This window comes from Oryctolagus cuniculus, chromosome 10 (genome assembly GCF_964237555.1).
Source record: "Oryctolagus cuniculus chromosome 10, mOryCun1.1, whole genome shotgun sequence".
NCBI classification, from domain to species: Eukaryota; Metazoa; Chordata; class Mammalia; order Lagomorpha; family Leporidae; genus Oryctolagus; species Oryctolagus cuniculus.
In genome coordinates this window covers 114,892,641-114,911,955 of record NC_091441.1, presented here as the reverse complement: position 1 = coordinate 114,911,955, position 19,315 = coordinate 114,892,641, and the positions used below count along the sequence as shown (strand labels likewise).

Genomic DNA, 19,315 nt, shown 5'->3' with positions numbered 1-19,315 from the left:
CCTCACATCTGGTCACTTGAAAAGTGGCCAAATGCAACAGTTCTCAATGCAAGAGAGCCTAAGGCAAAAACTTTGCAATCTCCACCCTCCTTTGCAAAACAACTATCCTATCTGAACCTTCAGCTTTAGAAAAAGGAAAGGAAAAGGAAATTACATTCATTTATAATAGTATATAATAATTATAACTGATTATTAAGATAATTGGAGTCAATTTTTGAATTATGGGTTCCAATAAAAGTATTAATGTGATTCCTAGCTTAATAAGCTAACCATTTGAAGTGGAAAGCCTTGTAGAAGAGGGAAAAAAAAAAAACCTATGGCAGCACTGACCCAGTTTCTGGTTGCAGGGCCAAAGGCATCATGACACCTCTCTCCTCTCTAAATCTCGTCACCTTGCTTAATCTTAAAGTGATGATGACCTAGTTTGCCTGTGATAGTCCCAGTTGATTCCTATGGTCCAAACCTAATTTTCAATGATGTCCTCTTTGACTCTTAAACAGTGTCCCAGACTGTATAATAAATATGTGGTCATCTTAACGTAATCCCTCTTTCTCAGAGACATCAGTCAGCAGGGTGAAGAGTGGAGTCGATGAGAGTGTATGACAATGACACATTGAAAAAGCACTGGAATGAAAAATTACTGATCAGGATTTGCAGGAGTAACATGAAAGTTGAGCTGGAAATTGATGTGTGAGTTTATTCTGAACATCACAAGATACACCAGATTCATGCCTACTTGTTCTTGGCGAGGTAGGGGAGGCAGAGGATACTAACCAGGTCAGGAGTTTGTGGCAGTTTTATGCAATACTAACATTAAGCTTCCTGGCTGAGGTTTTCCATATTGCAAGTCTGTCACCTCCTAATACTCTTTCTTTGAGGACAAGAGGTAGTGATATCTAATAGTAACACTTCAGAGAAAACAAAGATGGGAGATAACCGTTTAGAAAAATGGAAAGACTTTTAGTCTTCTTTGAAAAAGCTTAGCTAAACATCCCTGCCTTTTACCTTAATAATCTACTCAAAAGTTTATTTTGTCAACTAGAGAAGAATTCCTGTGAATATTTTCTGCTTTTTAATAACTCTGCTGTTGCACAGTATCTTCATTTAAAGTAACTTCTGTGATTATAAGAGTAATAGCTACTATTTCAGGATATTAAAATATAAAAAATTATAAAAATATAAAGCAAGAAAATCACTCATCATCACCCCAAAATAACTAATGTTAACCTTGTAATCACAATTTCTTTCAACTTCCTTGTATATATAGAACGTGTATATAAACAATTATTCAGTGAAGCTCTTTAAAAGGGAATATCTTTAGTGTTCTGGTAACAATAACAGAAAATAATTACAATGTTGTGCATTTGCATATAGCTTTAAAATGTATAAAATTCTTTCATATACTGAAATATTTCAACCTAAGAAAACAGCTGTCAGGGAGGGCGGATACTACTTCCCATTTTACTTAGAGGAAAAATTGAAACCCGGAAGTGCTCCTAGACTTGTCCAGAGGTGTCATCAACTAGTAGCACCGAGACTAGAACCCCATTTCTTCACAGCCAAAGCGCTTTCAGTGTGTGACTCGGACTCACTTGTGCTGGAAGTTAGATACACCGAAAATTGAACCAGGTAGAAGTAATTATGAGCAGCTGAAGAATTATGTTGGAAAAGAAGGCAGGGAAGCACAACATGAAGAATAGCTGTCTTTAGGTTCATGCAGAGCATTGTTCGAAGAATGATAGCCATCTTTCTTAGAACTTCCGAAAGTAAAACGAAGAGACTGAGCTGCTTGTGGGCATTGAAGTGTAGGGCAGGGCACTTTCCTGAAGGCCTTGTCTGGAGCTCAGTGATCAACCAGCCAAGTCTTAAATACCTGAGGATGTCCTAAGCATTACAAATGAATAAGAAGGCACATGCTTTTGTGTTTTCAAAGGCTTAACAATGTAACTGGAGAAGTAAACCAAACATATCAAACAAATTAGGTCTGATACTGACTTTCTATACAATGAGTTATTGGGGTGATAACTAATGAATTAACATTCAATTAACATTTACTTTGTGCTAACAAAGAAAAACATGATTGTTGTTGCATAAGTAATATCAGAAAACCAAAAATAAGTCCTAGTAGATGGCACAAAACAATAATATACATGTTCATTCATCCACTTGATACATCTACTCCACATTCATTGAGCATCTGTTCTGTACCATAGGCACACAGGCGTGAGCGTTCCTATTGAATGTAACTTGAGTTACACGTTAAGAAATAGTGAACAATGAGATGGGAGGTTGGGTGGGTGGTTAATGTGGGCTGATTATGGCAGTAATGTAATTAACCAATGCAGAGGTTAGGCTGATTATGTTTACGGGCAAGGGTTTATAATAGGTGAACTCATAACACTTAGAATTCAGTAAATGGAAGAGTTCAGAGAAAATCTTACAAGTCTTCTCATCTCCCCTGCTCTCCTTCTCTCTAGTTGGAGGATAAGGAACTGAGAGCAGAGCTGTTGTGACTTGCCTAGTTTTGTTCACTGAATTGGTGACAGAACTGAAGGCACAGCCCAGCTCTGCAGCTTTCTTTGCATTATACCCTTCTGCCTCTTTTCAGTCTTGAATTAGCTAAAACAGCTTTCCATCCTTCCCTGTGTCGACTCTGTGTACACCAAATCTTAGACCTTAAATTAAAGATTTGGGTTGTAATCACCATTCAATCATTGGTAGAAATAGACCGGTTTCGTGTCTCAATTTCAGTGACTGTCTTCTTTATAAAATTACAAAAGCATCAGTGAGATCAACAACATCCCAGCATCCAGTTTGGAATCAATGTTTTATAACCGTGATGCTGAGCCGTGTCTTAGAGCCAGCTCTATCGCTAACTCACTGTGCGATGCTGCGACACAGGTCGTATCCAGTCTTTTATCTTCAGGTATACAATGAGAGGGTTAGAAAGTCTTTAAAGCCAATTTGAATTTTGTTATTTGGCTATATTTTACTATTACTTGAGTAAGGTACAGACTTCAAGAAGATGGTTATGATTCTTAGTGTTCTCCTAATTTTTATTATATCATTTAAATGATGTTATTGCAAAACTAGCTCTAAACTATTTATGGTTACAGCTCTTATATATCTAAACAACCAAAACTAATTAAATAATAAGCTATAAAATCCTTAATATTAAAATCAGAAGTACAAATATGTAGATGACTAGCATAACTTTTTAGGGGGCTGGAATTCAACACCCTTTGCTAGTTAATGCTATATATTTAATTTTTTCCCAAATTTTCTTTTTGAACCCTTTTATGAAACATTCTTTTCTGCAGTATTACTGGATATCATATTACTTAATACAAATAAATCATTTATAAATTAAAATTATTTTTTCCTTCTCTCATTAATTCCAGGCAACTGAAGTAGTGCTGAGTTCCAATGAAATCATAAATAAAAACCATGATGCTGAAAATGCTTATCAGTACTAGTTATAAAATCATCCAGTAATTAAAATATTAACTTTTGCAATTTTATATAACTAAATTGAAAACATAAAATTTAAAACTTTTCATCAAAAATTGAAAATGGGTAGGAGTTTGGCACAAGGATTAAGACACTGCTTGGGACCCCTGCATCCCGTATCAGAGTACCTTGTTGGAGTCCCAGCTCCTCCGCTTCCAGTTCAGCTTCCTGCTGATTCTCACCCTGGGAGGCGGCAGATGATGGCTCAGCTGCTGGGCTTCCTGCCACCCACATGCAAGACCTAGATTGAGTTTCAGTCTAGGTCTGGCCCGACCCCAGCTTGTCTCTTGCCTGCAGGCATTTGGGGAGTGAACATGGTGGTTGGAGAATTGATCTCTCTTTATCTCTCTCTCCTTTTATCTCTCCTCTCTTCCCCCTGCCCCCCACCTCTCAAATAAGCTGAAAATAAATATATAAGTATTTAATGAAAGTAATCAAAAAGTGCATCAATTGAATGGATAGACAAAATGTGCCATATCTATGTTCCGCCTAGTCTAGACCATTCAGCAATAAAAAGGAATGAACTACCAATGAGCTATAGCATGAACAGACCTGAAAAACCTTTTGCTAAGTGAAACAAGCCAAACACATAACATAGTATTTTATATCACTCTATTTGTATGAAATACTAGTAAAAGCAGCAAGTCTGTAGAGGTGGAAAAATAGTGTTTGCTTGGGATTGAGGGTAGAAAGTGGCTTTGAATCTAAATCAGCATGAGAAATCTTAGTGGGTCTGAAACATTTATGATAATGGTTGTGTTATGGGAAAACAGTGACAGAGAAATTATTGTTACCTCGGTTCTTTGACTCACATGGAAGAATTTCCAAATGGATAGCAGAGAGATTTCAAAAGATTTATTAGAGTCAAAGACGTCTAGCTAGAGTGGCATAGAGGGGGGCTTCCAAGAGAGGAAAAAACCCAAAAGCCTCGCTCCCATAGCATTTTAAGTACAATCTTGGGGACCAAACTGTCAATCAACAAAATGGAGATAAACTCAACAAAAGACCTGATTTACAATTCTTCATCCTATCTGGCTCTCATGATTTTTTTGGAAAACTTTTATTTAATAAATATAAATTTCAAAAGTACAACTTTTGGATTATAGCAGTTTTTCCTCCCATAACCAGCCTCCCACCCACAAACCATCCCATCTCCTACTCCTTGTCCCATCCTATTCTTCATTAAGATTCATTTTTAGTTATCTTTATATACAGAAGATCAACTTAGTATATACTAAGTAAAGATTTCAACATTTTTCACCCACACAGATAACACAAAGTATAAAGTACTGTTTGAAGACTAGTTTTGCCATTAATTCGCATAGTACAACACATTAAGGACAGAGATCCTACATGGAGAGTAAGTGCACAGTGACTCCCGTTGTTGGTTTAACAATTGACACTCTTATTTATGACATCAGTAATCACCCAAGGCTCTTGTCATAGCTGCCAAGGCTATGGAAGCCTCTTGAGTTCACCAAGTCCGACTTTATTTAGACAAGGCCATAATCAAAGTGGAAGTTCTCTCCTCCCTTCAGAGAAAGGTATCTCCTCTCTTTGATGGCCCATTCTTTTTTTTTTTTTTTCTAAAGATTTTGTTTATTTATTTGAAAGGTAGAATAACAGACAGTGAGAGGAATAGACAGAGAGAAAGGTCTTCCTTCCGCTGGTTCACTCCCTAGATGGCCACAACAGCCGGAGCTGCGTCGATCCAAAGCCAGGAGCCAGGTGCTTCTTCCCGGTCTCCCATGTGGGTGCAGGGGCCCAAGGACTTGGGCCATCTTCTACTGCTTTCCCAGACCATAGCAGAGAGCTGGATCGGAAGAGAAGCAGCCAGGACTAGAACTGGCACCCATATGGGATGCCCTACTCCAGGCGGAGGATTAACCTGCTGTGCCACAGGGCCGGCCCCTGATGGCCCATTCTTTCCACTGGGATCTCACTCAGAGATCTTTCATTTAGGTCATTTTTTGCCACAGTGTCTTGGCTTTCCATGCCTGAGAAATTCGATGGGCTTTTTCTGGCTCACTTAATATTAAAAAAAAATCATCCATAAGGGCGGGGTAGAAGTCCCCATTCCCTTGCTGTTCTCATGGTAAATTTGTAAATTGGGAGATTCCTAGAGAAGCAGCACACTTCTATCTGCTAAAGAGAACCTTTTTGGGGAGCAGGCACCTTGCTATTCCAGATTTCTACCAGGGGACCACCCTGACTGCCTATTACCCATTTGACTCCTCACAGTTGAAAAACTTGGTAAATTTACTAAAATTTAGTGAATTGTGTACTTGAAGTGGTAAACTTTATATATATATATATATATATATATAATGTACCTCAATAAAGCTATTTTTTAAAAAGCTTTTTATTAAAAAAAATTCTGGACTGCCTAAAAATACATACCTATTAGATATCTCCCTACCCCTACCAACTTGGTAAGGAGACGCAGCTGAAGAATTTCTGTTTTAGAGATGGGTATTTGGTTTAGCAGCTAAACCACCCATTAGGATACCCATGTCCCACATCAGACTGCCTGGATTTGAGTCCCAGCTCCTGGGTCCAGCTTCCTGCTAATGCACACCCTTGGGAGGCAGCACTGATGGTTCTAGTTGAGCTCCTGCTTGTCACGTAGGAGATCCAGATTAAGTTCCCAGCTGCCAGCTTTGGTCCCCCTGGCCCTTGCCGGAACTTGGGAAGTGAGTCCATGGATGAGACCTTCATGTGTGTGCATGTCTGTTTCCCAAATAAATTTTTAAAAGGAAAAATACTGTTTTAGTTGAACCAGAAAATTTATCTAATAATTAGGATATCATGTATTTTAGCTTTTACTTGATAGTTGTGTATTATCTTTTTTTAAAAAAATTTATTTATTTGAAGGCAAAGTTACAGAGAGAGGGAGAAATAGAGAAAGAGATCTTCCATCTGCTGGTTTGCTCCCCAAATGGCTGCAACAGCCAGAGCCAGGAGTTTCATCTAGATCTCCCACATGAGTGCAGTGGCCCAAGGACTTGGGCCGTCTTCTGCAACTTTCCCAGGCAGATTAGGAGGGAGCTGGATTGGAAGAGGAGCAGCTGGACTCAAATCCAAGCCCGTATGGGTTGCAGGCGTTGCAGACAGCAGCTTAACCCATTGTGCCACAATGCTGGCCCCAAACTCAGTATTACCTTAAGCAAGGTCTTGGGAAAACACTTAAGTTCTGTGCGCGTTGGTTTCCCCATCTGAAAATGAAAACAGAGTACGCGTAAATATTCTCCAGGATCTCTTGCACATGACAGACTCACCCTCATATTTGTTCTCTGTGAATCCCAGCTCCCCATTCATCCACATTAAGGGAGGGAACTGAAGTTGATTCTTGCCCCTTTATGCGAGCTGGCATACCACTTGTCTCATTAACTCTTTGGCGCTCAAACTTTCTGACCTTCCTGCATGTGTCTTTTAGGTACATAGTTCTCAGAATGTTTATCTGAAAATTTTATACTAAACTGAAGGCCGCATCACTCACTGATGTCCCAGAGGCTATGTTCTCATTCTGTGTACCTCTCTTATGGAAGCGCTCCTATAGATAACAATACACTCCCCCCTCAGGCAGTACATGAAAGAAACAATGGACTATACAATGGAATCGTCCTATAAGATTACACAGAGTGAGAGCTGGCCCATTGTTTTCTCCTGGTGCCTAAGGAAGCAGTTGTGCTCTTTGGCTCCCCACAAAGATTTTGGCTTGTCTGCCTCCTCAGATTCCCAAGTAACAGTTAAGCAATCTGGCCTCCTTCCCACTTCTCATTTCAATGTGTAGGATATCTGTCAACTTGCCCAGAGCAACTGTAGGCATTTTGAGCTTTTCATCTGACTCTGTGCAATAGATAACAAATAAAAACATAATTAGGAGGACTGAGTTACGGCTCCATTTAATTTTAATTTTTACCTGGGGAAGGGACACTTGTTTTAGAGTTGGAAAAGTTATTTTTTATCTGTCTTCGTGTTTCAGGCTTTCCGTCTTGCCCCTCGTCTTCCAGTACAATGTTTCTAAATGATTCAAATAAAAAGCTTATGAACATGGAGCTAGGTTTTTGTAAATAAAAGAACATCTTCTTAGAGCATAGTGTATTTTCAGAAAAGCATTCCTGGAGTATGAAGAACGAACTGGATGTTGGAATGTGGTTTAATTAGTCCACGAACCTGTCAGGAATCTCTTCCTAAAGCTATGCTGACATACAACATAACTTTGGAAGAACCAGTTAAGTTTGTATTCTGTCACCCATGATTTAGGAATAACCATTTGCTAAAAACTCACAGTACCAATTAGTAGAAATGGTTAGGTAAAACCAAAGCATTATTTATATTATAGGTGGTTACTAAATGCATGTTGTATATGCAATAAAGTATATAGTATATCATATATGCAATAAAAAGGCTTAGATGTCTAAAGAACCATGGAACCAATGACTTCATTCTTTTCTAAACATATGTCCTTTTTTATGAAATGGAGCTGTTTATAAAGACTAAACAGGATTTTATATTTTAAAACACTTAGCATAGCACCTGACAAAGTAGGCACTCAATGAATGGGGAATCTAGATCTCAAAGCTAGTTTATGCATTTTTTTAGTCTGCTTTTATTCACCAGTGCAATTTTTTTTTTCTTTTTACAGGCAGAGTGGACAGTGAGAGAGAGAGACAGAGAGAAAGGTCTTCCTTTGCCGTTGGTTCACCCTCCAATGGCCGCCGCAGCCCGCGCACTGCGGCCGGCGCACCGCGCTGATCCGATGGCAGGAGCCAGGAGCCAGGTGCTTTTCCTGGTCTCCCATGGGGTGCAGGGCCCAAGCACTTGGGCCATCCTCCACTGCACTCCCGGGCCACAGCAGAGAGCTGGCCTGGAAGAGGGGCAACCGGGACAGAATCCGGCGCCCCGACCGGGACTAGAACCCGGTGTGCTGGCGCCGCTAGGCGGAGGATTAGCCTAGTGAGCCGCGGCGCCGGCCCTCACCAGTGCAATTTTAAGATACATCCTGAGGCCGGCATTGTCGCATAGTAGATTAAGCCTCTGCCTGCGACACTGGTATCCCGTATGGGCGCCGGTTTGAGTCCCAGCTGCTCCTCTTCCAGTCCACCTCTTTGCTAATGTGCCTGGGAAAGCAGTGGAGGATGGCCCAAGAGCTTGGGCTCCTGTACCCACGTGGGAGAACTGGAGGAAGCTCCAGGCTCCTGGCTTGAGCCTGGCCCAGCCCCAGCCATTTGGGAAGTGAACCAGCAGATGGGAGATTCTCTCTCTCTGTTTCTTTCTCTCTCTGTAATTCTGCTCTTCAAATAAATACAAAATGAATCTTAATTTTTAAAGATATATATATACTATACATTGTAGTGCAGTGAGGTGGGTTAAGCTGGCACTTGGAATGCCTGTATCGCATATTGGAGTGCCAGCTCTTCGAGTCTTGGCTCCTCTGCTTCCAATCCAGCTCCCTGCTAATAATGCCCCTGGCAAGGCAGCAAATGATGGTTCAAGTACCTTGGTCTCTGCCACCCATGTCGGAGACCTGGATGGAGTTTCTGGCTCCAGCCTAGCCTAGTTCTGGCTATCACAGGCATTTGAAGTATGAAGCAGCTGATAGAGGATTGATCTCACTCTCTGTCTCTCTGTCTTTTAAGCAAACAAATGTTAAGTATGTATTCTATAAATTCCAGTGTAAAGGTTTCATAATGCTTAATGATGATAAAAACCATTACCACCTGTTGCTTAACTGTCATCACAATACAGTTTATTATGGGCAAATTTCACAGTTATATTTTGTTTTCAATCAGATATCAATTTGCTCACATGAATAAAATGTATCTAATTCTCCTAAGTGAACTCTTAAAATTCATACTTAATTTTGAAGATTCCATACTGTACTTGCATACCATTTATTTCTGAAAAGTATTTAAGTAGCTCTTTTTAACATAACAACATGAATGATGACTGTTCTTATTATTTATCAATTGTCACATATAAGATTAAAAAATTTTTTAGATTTATTAATTTATTTGAAAGTCTGAGTTACATAGAGAGGAAGAGACAGAGTCATAAAAAGAGAGAAGCAGAGAAAGAGAGAGAGAGACAGGTGGAGGGGAGAGAGGTCTTCCATCTTTTGGTTCACTCCCCATTTTGCCACAATGGGCAGGGCTGGGTCAGCCTGGAGCCAAAGCCAGGAGCTTCATCTGGGTCTCCCATGTGGGTGCAGGAGCCTAAGAATTTGGGCCATCTTGTGCTGCTTTCCCAGACTCATTAGCAGGGAGCTGGATTGGAAGTGGAGCAACTGGGACTTGAACTGGCACCCATGTGGGATCCAGGTGCTGCAGGGGGCAGCTTCACCTGCTACACCACAGCACCAGTCCCAAGATTAAAAATTAGTATTATAAAAACTCATATTGTAATTCTGAGAACCTACTGTGTTCCAATAAGTGATTTATTTAAATCATTCTCACAACTCTTCCTTAAGATGAGGAAGCCAGAAGCCTAAAAAGATAAAATAGCATCCAAAAAAGGAAAAATATTCAGAAGCGACAGCTTTGAATGCAAAGCCAGGTCTGTTTGCCTTTTATAGCATGCTGACCAAGGACAAGTAGGCAAGGTTGTTGTTGTTTTTAAGGTTTGTTTGTTTATTTGAAAGGCAGAGTTACAGAAAGAAGTCCGGGAGAGAGATCTTCCATTTGCTGGTTCACTCCCCAGATAGCCACAACAGTCAGCACTGGGCCCAGCCAAAGCCAGGAGCCTGGAACTCATCTGGGTCTTCCACATGGATGGCAGGGGCCCAAGCATTTGGGCCATCTGCTGCTACTTTCCCAGGCACATTAGCAGAGAGCAGCCAGGACTCCAACTGGGACTGAACCAGCACCTCTGTGGGATGCCAGTGTCACAGAGTGGCTTAACCTGCTGCACCACATTGCTGGCCCTGTAGACAAAGTTTTATAGCCAAAAACTGTCACCCAGTTCCATAGTGAAGTCCTATCTAATGGTTGCTATTACTGTCTAGCCTTTCAGAATTGTTGAGAGCTTCAAATGAAATAAAAACGCTGTGCAACTCTAAGAAACCTTTTTGTTAGAGTTACATTACCTCAAAAAGGAAATTTTCACATAGTAATCATATTATTTTCATAAGCACAAGGAGCTATATCAGCAGAAACAAAACTACTTGTACCGGAAACAAAACTAAAACCCCGGAATAGTAGGGTGATTCACGAAATAATCTATGAATGAGGCCAGAAGACATTTGTCGGCAAAATGAATTCTTGAATTGATGTTCAAATATTATCAGATTTTAATTACCAAGTCAGTATTGAGCACTTGCTTTGTAGAGAGTGCTGTATCTTAACTCTGTGATGAACTATGGCATTTCCATAGGTAATTTGTCCACATTAAGTGAATCATATCATAGACAATGCTTTCATGCTGGCGGACTTCTAACATGACTGTTGGCGTTAAGCATAATTGATCTGTACAATTTATTTGAACATTTTATTGCATCATTTGAGTGAGATGGGAGCATGGTTTAGAACTTTGAACTGGGAATCAAGAAACCCAATTCCCAGCTCAAACTCTGCTGCTCATTTCTGAGTAGTGCCTTAGGCAAACCATTTTATTCCTCTGGAACCCATTTTCCTTATGTGAAAAATTAAGAATTTCAATGTGTTAATCTTCCCTGGTGTTTTTTGTCAGTCTGTGATTTTAGTAGATCATATATTTCCTTAGTACAGTGACAAAGCTGGTAAATTGCTTATTTTACATAAACTACACCTGCATGTAGCTTCCGACTCCAGGCTTGCTGGTAGGATCTGCCTGTATTCCCTTTGTGTTCCCCAGTGATGGGCCGTTACCTAAGAAATCTCCATAAAAGTGATCTCAAAAAAGTTGATAAAATCTGAAAATTGACAGAGATATATGTTTTGTAGGTTTAGGATTTCCCACAACATGAATATACATCAGTTGATAATACAGTTCATGGTATTTTATTGCAGTAGAAACCAAATTACTGGAGAATTTCAGATATTGCATGCAAAGACAAGTTAACATAGTTCAGGTGGGATGTCTTTAGTTCAAAGGTACAGTAATTTGAAAAGTGTCTAGTTGATCCCTAGAAAGTGGTTAGACAAGTTAGACTGTTTTTCAAGTACTAAAGGCAGGTTAACTTTTAAAGGAAAAAAAAAAGAGGAAGTTTTTGGTTGTTTTCTTCTTTTTGAGACTTTTAATTTCTTATTGGGCATTATTTTTCCAGAGGAAAGGGTCATATATATTGTCCCTTACTGAGCAGTCAGGTATGACAAAGAAGCAGTAGCTCAGAATCAGGACATGAATAAAAATATGACATATAGAATTATCATTAAATTTTAAGTCATAATTTTTTTTATTTTTTATTTTTTATTTTTATTTATTTGAAAGAGTTACAGAGAGAGGTAGAGAGAGAGAGAGAGGTCTTCCATCCACTGGTTCACTCCCCAGATGGCCACAACAGCCAGAGCTGCACCGATCTGAAGCCAGGAGCCAGGAGCTAGGAGCTTCTTCCAGGTCTCCCACGTGAGTGCAGGGGCCCAAGGACTTGGGCCATCTTCTGCTGCTATCCCAGGCCATAGCAAGAGCTGTATCCAAAGAGGAGCAGCCAGGACTAGAACCGGCACCCATATGGGATACCAGTGCTCCAGGCCAGAGCCTTAAACTGCTGCACCACAGTGCCAGCCCCAGTCACACTATTTAATAACAACATTAGAACTCAAGAGGACTCTGGAAGACTGTCTGTTTTGCAGAAAAGCCTTCTAGTGCTGGAAGTGGGAAGGGTGAACCTGAAGAGTTGGCCTGACAAGTCTGCAGTTGAGCCCAAGTAAGAACAAACGTAAAACTTGGCTCAATTCTAATGTTCTTTTCTGCTGCTTCAGAGTCAAGACCTTTTTTAAATATGATACTTGGAGCTGTCATCTTCGAGTTCCCATCATTTCAACAGGTTATTTTTCTTTAGGTTGTCTAGCATGTTAATCTTGTCCAGAAAATATAGAAATCCTGATCAAAATTACAGATTTTGATTAAATAAGAACGGGTTTTGCCTTTCAAAAAACTGATACACATGCATTCAACAGTGACCTTCCTTTGCCTGTTTCTCTGGGAATATCTGGCTCTCTGTGATGGCTGTGGTGGAATTTACATCCAGGATACAGGATTATTTGTTCTTCGCGAAGGCATGTGTCCCATTGGCACATCACTCCTCCCATGTTGTATCCCCTGTGAATATGAAGAAACCCTGAACTGATGCAACCATTGCTTCAAGATAAGGTTCCAAGCCAACTTGAATTGCATTAGGAAAAGGCAGGCGTTGCTTTGGGTGAGGGGAGAAGTGAGCTTAGATGCTCTGGTTGTAAGCAATTGAGTGGTTTCCTTTGGAGCATCAACGGGAAATTTAAGTCTTGTTGGAACAAGAAGGAAATCAGTGCTGTTATCAGTTCATTAGGTCTCTGACTCCTCCTTGAATGACACATGCGACCCAAATGTGGGAAGCAGCTGTTCTTTCATCATTCTCATCAACAAAAACAATAAACATGTGTTTTAGTGCCAACTAGGGATACTGTGCTAGGCTCTAAGCAAACAAAAAAGTACAAACTCTCAAGAAGCCGCTAAAGCTGTAGGAGCTAGCCCTAGTGTTGGCAGCGCATACATTAAAAGCATGAGGTGAAGCAAACTTTTTAAAGATTTATTCATTTATTTGAAGGAATTACAGAGGGGGAGGGGAGAGAGAGAGAGAGAGAGAGAGAGAGAGAGAGAGAGGTCTTCCATCCACTGGTTCACTCCCTAAGCGGCTGCAACAGCCAGCGCTGGGCCAGGCTGAAGCCAGGAGCCCAGAGCTTCACCTGCATCTCCCACATAGGCAGCAGGGGCCCAAACACTTGCGCCATCTTCCGCCGCTTTCCCAGGCCACTAGCAGGGAGCTGGATGGGAAGTGGAGCAGCCAGGACACAAACTGGCACCCATACGGGATGCTGTCATTGGAGGCCATGGCTTTACCCACTATGCCACATTGGCCTTGAAGCAACTATTGAAACAAGATTATAACAAAAAAAGAAAATACTAGGGGGGCCGCCACTATGGTGTAGTAGGCTAAGCCTCCACCTGCGGTTCTTGTTCCGGTTGCTCTTCTTCCGATCCAGCTCTCTGCTTACGGCCTGGGAAAGCAGTGGAAGATGGCCCAAGTGCTTGGGCCCCTGCACCCACGTGGGAGACCGGGAAGAAGCTCCTGGCTCCGGGCTTCGATAAACACAAGCTCCAGCCATTGTGGCCATTTGGGGGAGTGAACCAGTGGGTAGAAGACCTTTCTAACTGTCTTTCCCCCTCTCTGTAAGTCTACCTCTCAAGTATGTAAATTAAATCTTTTTTAAAAAAGAAAATACTCTACATACTCTTCTATACCAATACTAGCACGGCTTATTTTATATAAAAAGCAATTTTTTAAAAAACTAAAATTCATTGTAGAGGATAAATTCCAAATCCATAGCCAAAAAAAAAAGGCTTTCATTAGCTTTTGATACTAATGCAATACAAAAAGATCTTGATATTCTGTATCATTTGAAAATTTTATGTAAAACTCTCTAACAGAGTTATGTTTAAGAAACAACTTATATACCCAGACAACTGTGATTTTATTAACTGTAGATTCTTTGGCTTTTTCTTATCTTTTGCTATTGAATCACAACTTTGATCTAATTACCTCTTCCTAAAAGTACTCAAATTTTGGAAGTTGTTTTATGGTTTTTGGCTTTTTTGAGAGGCGGAGATAGAGATCTCTCAGCTGCTGGTTCACTCCCCAAATGCTCACATTGGCTAAGACCGCGCCAGGGCTGAAAGCCGGTGGAGTGGTAAACAATCCCGATTTCTAGTTATGATCTGCAATAGCGTTAAGTAAGCTTTCTGTCTTCTTCATTATATAATCATTCCACCTTATCACCATTGTGTATCCTGCCTAGAGTTTGGTATTGTACCCACAGCTATATCCATACTCTGGTAATCTCTTACCTTCCACACTACACAAAGCCCTTTACCTCTCAATAGAAGGAATAGAGTTCACTTTTTTTTTTTTTTTAAGATTTATTTATCTATTTGAAAGACAGAATTACAGAGAGAGAGCAAGACAGAGAAAGAAGGACATCTTCTACCTGCTGGTTGATGGGCTCAATGGCCAGGGCTGGGCCAGACAAAAGCCAGAAGCCAGGTATTTCATCCAGGACTCCCACATGGGTTCAGAGGCCCAAAACTTGAACCATCTTCCATTGCTTTTCCCAGACCAATAGCAGGGAACTGGATCAGAAGTGAAGTAACCAAGACTCGAACCAGCACCCAGCATTGCAGGCCTTGGCTTAACCTGTTATGCCACAGCACCAGCCCCTAGAGTTTGCTTTTGTGTGTAATACGTAAAGAAGATGGCCTTTAACCATTCCTCTTTATTTTATAAAATTACCAATGATTGCTGTCCAAGGATGGATAGCAATAGAGTTCTCTATTGAGATGCAAAGTACCCCTAACCCATTGGTATAAGAGCCCTCTAGACAAGTTATAAAGTTCCAAGACCTTATAATGTAATTCACTGACATGCTCTCTTATATATCTTATTATAATAGCCTTTCAGTTTTGATGAGGGGAATCTTAAGTTCTTGATAGGCATATTCATATGCATATTGAAACCCTTGCACATTTTCTAGTGATCACATAATATCCAATGTTAGTGATGACTTAATCCAAGCAAATATGTTATTTCTGGTATCAGTGCATGTCAGTGCATAACCTTCAAAATTAAGTATAGTGAAATATCACATTTTCTGGTACATTTGAATAAGTTTGATAAATATAGGTAAATGTGAACTTACTGAGATGGGAACCTTGGCTTATGAATGCATTTGTCTCTTATTCCTATAGTAATACCTAGCACTTAATAGATATTTTATGAATATTTGGTGGCTAGATAGAGGCAAAATAAAATTAGCAAGTCTTTTCAGCATTTAAGTTCAAAACAGAAGCATAATGAGATGCAAATTATATTGACTCACTTTAATTTCATCCATTTTAGTGTCCATGTGAGCACATTATTGCTTAAGTGGACCTAGCACTGCAATGTGATAGAATAAAATATTATCACTAACATAAAATGATTAAACAGTTTTAAACTACTTTGTAAGGAAATTGGGATGCTTCATATTTAATCAACATTTTTAAATTGAGCCTGTTATGTCCCAGACTATGTTTGCCAAAATTAAAAATTTTATTGACTCTTTTTTGAACTTTGTGAGATAAAAACACGTCCACTTTGTTCACCGTTATATCCGTAGCACCTAGCTCAATGTTTGCTACCTATTATATTGCCAGTGAATATTATATGTTGAACAAATGAATAAATACCATGAATAAGACAAGCTTTTGCTATCAAATAAAAAATATTCTAGGGGATGAAGGGATGACAGAATCTGATAAGTGCTATTAGAGTAGCTATTATCAGGTTTAGGTGCTATGGAATAATTAACTTAAAAATAACTTCTGTGTTTGAGTAACTGAAACTATGAAACTGTTAGAGGCTTAGAAAGCATAGCTACTCAGTAGAAATGCAAACTGAGTGGCATCTGAGGAAAAGAAGTTAACAGTAGGTAGAGTCTAGAAGTTGGTCTCTTTGAAGATGATCGGAAACACTGGGTCTGTGTGTTGCCCAAATGGAACTAGAAACAAGGCCAGAAGCTGGGAACCATGTGGTAGTGTAGGCTTCAGGAACAAAACTTAGAGGATCTGCAGATGGAGCTACACGGTGTGAGTGAGCGCCCTTCGTAACTGAGAGAACAGGAGAACACAAGAAGGGCTCTCAGAGACACCCGGTCCACTGCCAGCTGCCACCACTGGTGCTAATAGAATAGCACAGTTACTCATTAACATTCCTTGAAAGAATTAACAAACTTTCCCCTAAGTTACCTCATGCTCTAAAGAGATGATTGAAGTTCTAGGGACCTACGTCCAAGAGTAAAAGACGCTGAAGGCTAATAGTAGACTGGCCTGTGCATTCAAAGGCTAGGCTGGTCCCAAGTCTGTCGTCTCGGAGCTGTTTAACCTGAAGCATTTACTTGTCATTCAGGGGGAGCCTTATTTTCTCATCTTTTTAACAGAGTTTTAGACTCTAAAAAAGTTTCCCTCTAAAATGGTATCATTTTGCCATCTTATTGTCCAACAGACTCTTAGGAACATTTTAATACGCTCCTCCATTTTTAACAAGTGGGAGAGACTTTGGAATGCAAGGGTGTGAAGTGATGATAGGGAGCCGAGTGAGATAGTGCCACTTCCCAGGCAGCGATGCTGAAGTTAGCGTTGGAGACTTGGCATGTCGAATAGGAGTAGGTGTGGGCAGAATGGGACCTCAGTTTGTGTTGTTTTGTTACAAAGAGTTGAAGTGTTCTTGGCTTTCATAGGTGGGTTAGATCTATCATAAGTTCATCCAAAAACCTTGGATTCCTTTGTATCCTTAAATGTTATGCCAGAGGGTCTAGATTACTTTGTAATGTAAGTAGATTTCCAAGCACTGAGAGAGAAGGAGAAATTCTTTCAATGAGAATTCAAATTGAATATAAATGAAGCTATTCTGCAGAACTATAATTACTGTTTGATAGTCATTTGGACTGTCAGGAAACGTGCTTTAACCTGAATTACCTTAATAAAGGCTTTGGGGGATGCTTAAAGTAACAGTAGCCCGATTCTCTACTTTATTCTGCACTGTTCAGATCTAGTAAGCATTTTCTCATCAAACTATTGCTCCCTGATTGACAGGGAAACTTTACTATCCCCTTAAAGAATAAGTAGTTACTCAACATAGATTAACCAGATATACATATTTATTCCACTTGGAGAATATAAAGATAAATGTAATTAATAGAATTATTGCCATCTGATGCACTGCCCTATGTGGGGGCATCTTTTAATATCCAGAGGTTGCTGCAATTCTGTTAGGCTACTTATGTGACAAGACCTGCTCCCACATTAGCAGTTTGGCACAACTTGTATTTCTTGTTGCCAAAAAGGGCAAAGGCCTTGAGCAAGAAGCCAGCCTTTTCCTGATTACAAAACTGACCACAATTCCTCGCCAACCTAACAGAGTAAGTCTTATGTTTTTTGATAATGCATTTTTCTTCTCAGAGACAATTCCCCTTTTTCATTATTGCATAGCATTTGTCAATCATCAACTGATACTTGGACATCAGCTGAAACAACTTTGCTGCACTTGCTATCAATGGATAGACTTAACTTTTTGAAAAGCAGTCTCTGATATATAAAATTGAAACCATGTCAGGCCCAGTCTTTATTCTTTTAAACTATTTGTTTCATAGAATTGGCATAACAGCATCATTTTGAACTTTGTAAAGTAGTAGAATAAATATCTTAAGAATATAAGAATGCAGTAGCATGTTGATATCAAATTTAAAATATAAATATACTAAAGAGGTTTTTTTAAGATAATTTAATTAGAGATTCAACAATCAGTGGACAGAAAGAAAACTTTGCTTGGGGCTGGCATTTGGCCTAGTGGGTAGGACACCAGCTGGGATGCCTGTGTCCTATATTGGAGCACCTGGGTTCAAGTCCTGGCTCCAAGTTTTTTGTTTGTTTTAAAGATTTATTTATGGGGTCCAGCGCTGTGGCATAGTAAGTTAAGCACCTGCCTGTGGCACTGGCATGCCATATGGATGCTGGTTCGAGTCCTGGCTGCTCCACTTCAGATCCAGCACTCTGCTGTGGCCTGGGAAAGCAGTGGAAGAGGTACCAAGTCCTTGGGCTCCTGCAAGCCATGTGGGGGACCTGGGTGAAGCTCCTGGCTCCTGGCTTTGGCCTGGCCCAGCTCTGGCCATTTAGGGAGTGAACCAGAGGATGAAAGATCTGTTTCTCTCTCTCTTTCTCTCTCTCTCTCTCTCTTTCTCTCCCCCTCTCCCCCTCTCCCTCTTCATAACTCTGGAGACAAAGAGAGAGATCTTCCTTTGGCTGGTTCACTACCCAAATAGCCAACCACAAGAGCTGGGCCAGGGCAAAGCCAGGAGCTTCATCTGGGTCTCCCACACGGGTGCAACCCAAGAACTTGAGTCATCTTCCACAGCCTTCCTAGGCCGTTAGCAGGACCAGCTCCAGCCCTTGATTTTAGCTTCATGCTAATGCAAACCCTGGGAGGAGACAAGTGATGGCTCAAGTAATTGTCAACCACATGGGAGACCTAGGTTGTGTTTCCAGCTTCTGACTTGAGCTCCAGCCCAGCTGTAACCATTGCAGGCATTTGGGAAGTGAACCAGCAGATGGGAGTTCCCCTCCTTCCATCGCTCCTTCTCTCTCTCTCTCTCTCTCTCTCTCTCTTTCTCTCTCCTCCACCTTCTTCCCCCATCATCCATTTTCTCTCTGTTTGTATCTCTCTGTCTCTCAAATAATACTGTAAAGATTTACTTATTTGAAAGGCAGAGTTACAGAGAGGCAGAGAGAGAGAGAGGTCTTCCATTTGCTCATTTGCTCCCCAAATAGCTGCAGTGGCTTGAGCTGGACGATCTGAAGCCAGGATCCAGGAGCTTCTTCTGCGTCTCCTGCATGGATGCAGAGGCCCAAGGACTTGGGCCATCCTCCGCTGCTTTGCCAGGAGCACTAGCAGGGAGCTGAATTGGAAGTGGAGCAGCCGGGACATCAAATAATACTTCAAAAATGAAAGATTTGCCCAAATAAGCTTATTTATTATAGCATAACCCAAAAATACAAGTTTTCCATTTAAGGATAAATTAATGTGTATTTTACCACAATA

At 40.5% G+C, this 19,315-nt stretch overlaps 1 protein-coding gene across 8 annotated transcripts in view; it reads left to right on the top strand.

Annotated features, from left to right (window-relative positions):
- Nucleotides 1–19,315, top strand: part of PPARG (peroxisome proliferator activated receptor gamma) — a 139,465-nt gene that overhangs the window by 41,663 nt on the left and 78,487 nt on the right. For 2 of the 8 annotated variants that reach the window (XM_070049768.1, XM_070049765.1), the window contains exon 3: nucleotides 12,609–12,752. The gene's annotated coding sequence lies outside the window, so the exon portion shown is untranslated. 8 annotated transcript variants of the gene reach the window in all.